This window comes from Phytophthora infestans, genomic scaffold (genome assembly GCF_000142945.1).
Source record: "Phytophthora infestans T30-4 supercont1.66 genomic scaffold, whole genome shotgun sequence".
NCBI classification, from domain to species: domain Eukaryota; phylum Oomycota; class Peronosporomycetes; order Peronosporales; family Peronosporaceae; genus Phytophthora; species Phytophthora infestans.
In genome coordinates, this window is record NW_003303693.1 from 223,859 (window position 1) to 227,256 (window position 3,398).

The window sequence follows — 3,398 nt, forward strand, 5'->3', positions numbered from 1 at the left end:
AGGTATTGCCCAATCAGGGCGCGAGCTAATTGTGTCCGCTTTTTGGTCATAATTGTAATTTAGGCATAGTTAAGTCGAGTCAGAAAGATAGGCGCGGTCGGTAAGATGGGACGAAACTGTATTAGACAGGCCGAGTGTAGCCATGCGAAAAGGCAGGAAAAAGCAGCAAGAAAGGAAAACGACGGACTTATTGACAGACGGACATACACGCTGCAAGTTAGGAGGCGGGAAATAATTGTACTTATAAGGAAACTAGCACTCTGGGCGCCCGCTCCGCGGACGCTAGGGCATGGTTTGTTGGTGTAAAGAGGGACGACCACCTCCGCTGCGCTGCGGTGTGCTTAGATTTTCGACTTAGAGCGAAGATACTTATAATAAACGTATACTGTGATCTACTTATGTTACGGCTGAAACCAACACTGCACACAATATCCTTAGTGTTCACGTGTTATGATAGACTTGACCAGGGCTTAACGTGATCTGCACGATGAGAACTATCTTACCCGAGAAGGTTCTGTCTGTAATCTCATTTTAGCGCATTGCTCCCAAAATAACACGAATCGGAGGCGCGCGTAGTTGCAAAGCTAATATATGCTGTACGGAAGACGGGTCAGTATCAATGATGCTACGAAATATGCGTAGATCGGTGAGGAATCCCAGTGTAGCTAGAGTAAATACGCCTACTCACACATATTACCCATCTGCACGTCATCGCCGTGAGGCAGGCGACACATATCATCGATTGCGACGGTCGAATAGAACAATGTTAATCAGCTCCGCGCGCGAAGTATCTTTTAAATTAGCTAGTATTTGCCGATGGTCGCCACAAACATCAATATTATGCTTTTAAATTATTCTGCTGAGCTGTTTGTGATGTTACGGAAGGGTATTTCCACTACCTTCCGCATGCATTTATCTTGCTTGCATAGCTGACGTACTTTCTGACTTATTTTTATAGCTACTGACTGACAGAGTGGCGTAAATCCTTTCCGACTGACATTATACTGGGTCCGATATGTACGACAAAAGGCCTGGTCCACATCGGACGAAGAGGCACCACTGCGTGCACATTATTTTGACCGGCTGCAACATACGAAGATATATGCCGTAGGCAGAGTATCAGATCGTAGTGATGGTTAGACTTGAATTGAATAATCGTTCATGAACATTAGATGGAGTACTTTCGCTGCCTACTTATCAGCTCGGCGTGCTAGTTGATGTGTCCGTGCATATATCGCGAGGTCGTTAATGAGTGTATTTGCCACGCGCTCGTGATACCCAACCTATGCATGAAGTCCTGTTTCCTTATCGGGACGTTTGCGTCGTCGTGCTAGCTTTCTGTGCTTACGCTATTGATGTTTTAGTCTGTATAATCAAGCGCATCACTAAGTGGACACAGGCCATTCCGCAGCGATACAGGTATGCTGAACGCGCGTCTGTTAGCAGTAGCCAACGCGATATATACGCGCGAGGTGGGCACACCTTATAGTCATCCGCGACTCAACCGAGCTCTTATCTCGGTCATTATGGACAGGGCACTAAAGTACAGTACTGCTTACAGCCACATCGACTTGCCACGTCCATCTGTACGGTCTGCACTGTCACGCAGTGGTAGTATCTATGTAAACAGCAGCTCATTCGTCGCACGTAGTTCCCACTCAATACTGTGGTTTAAATTGTGAGCGCCAATTAGTGCAATACACGCTATAAGGGCTGATGGTACAGATAACATGGTTTTGCGTATGCCCACGTGAGCGAGTGTACGTACCATCTACGGTGACGCGTATGCAGATAGAGACAGCCAACTTGCAGAGGTACACAGTACATACCTCGTGCTAGTTATTATATGAAACGCGCTACGCTCTATAGGTGCGTCAACACGCTTGGTAGCGCCACAGTCAGCTTACAGTATGTGCGACCCCAAGCCTTGCACCGTCAGCCAGTATACAAACTATGAGGGGTAAGGGGCTGTAAGGATGTATATCCAAAATACCTGCTCTTCTGCTGCTTCTTTTGCTCAATGTACCTGACGTTTCAGGCGGTCAGCTTGCGAGGGCGGATGTGTCTATTTTTCTTCTTGAGGTACCAGTCAGGACCCATCGCCTTCTTGCCGTTTTACAGGCTTTCCTGGCGGCGCACTTCGGCCGAATTAGGTGGTGGAGGCTTTTCCTCCCAGAACTTAACCGCTTTTGGGCCGTTCTTGCAGGCAATACAGCGCCGCACGATGTCCCGCCCGCTGATTGTACGGAACGCGTAGCCGTACTGCAGCTTCCCACAGCAGACGCAATGCGCCCGAAATCCGTCGTAGACCACTGCGGGTCCAGCAAAAGCGGGTCAATCTTCGCCTCGCATTGCTTGCACGTAGGGCCCACAACTGTGAGTAAGTTAGCAAAATATATTGCTCTAACCAATTACTTGCGTCCAAATATTAGCCAATAGCACGGTACTGTAAGGGTGGAATTTATTCATTAGGCAAAATATTAAAATGTTTTATACTATTACTATTTGGCTTTGCTTTCATATTAATATTATCAGATTTCCAAACAAATACATACTTTACATGCAATATAAATTGCCTAAGACAATTATCTATCGTGCGCGCATGCATCTGTCGGGTGTGGTGCACGGGAGCAGATAGCGCAATGACCGTGCAGCCGCGCGCCTTCATTGCACGGTGGCAGTGTTGAGTGCCAGGTGAAGTAAAAAAGATATATATTTGCAAAGTCCCTACAAAAAGCGCTGGTTGTGAAGCCTACTTTAATAATAATAGAGACGATACTATCGTCTCTACTTTAGAAATTGTGTGGAAAATAGCATCGCCGAGCTCTTACAAATGCGGCCTGTGAAGCTTATATTAATAATATTAATACTATTAATATCGTCTTTACTTTGAAAAGTGTGTGGAAAATAACGTCCCAGAGCTCTTACAAAATACTGGTCTGTGAAGTCTACATTAATAATAATAAACATCTCTATTTGAGAAGTGTGTAGAGCTCATAGAAAATAAAGTGGTTACTGTGCCCGATTTGCAGTACATACGACAGGTTTTGCGTAGCTAAATGTAGATAATCAATCATCTGCGCAGCTCGCCTGGCTGTTTGCAACCAATCGCTGTGTTCCGTTCTCGGCAGAAATGTTTACATCACGTCCAATCGCGAGGGCCAGAGACGGTCTGATCGTGCGACAGATCCAGTCAGTGTCGCAGGTCGGCAGGTATTGCCCAATCAGGGCGCGAGTTAATTGTGTCCGCTTTTTGGTCATAATTATAATTTAGGCATAGTTTGGTCGAGTCAGAAAGATAGGCGCGGTCGGTAGGATGGGAGGAAACTCTATTGGAAAGGCCGAGTGTAGCCATGCGAAAAGGCAGGAAAAAGCAGCAAGAAAGGAACCGGACGGAC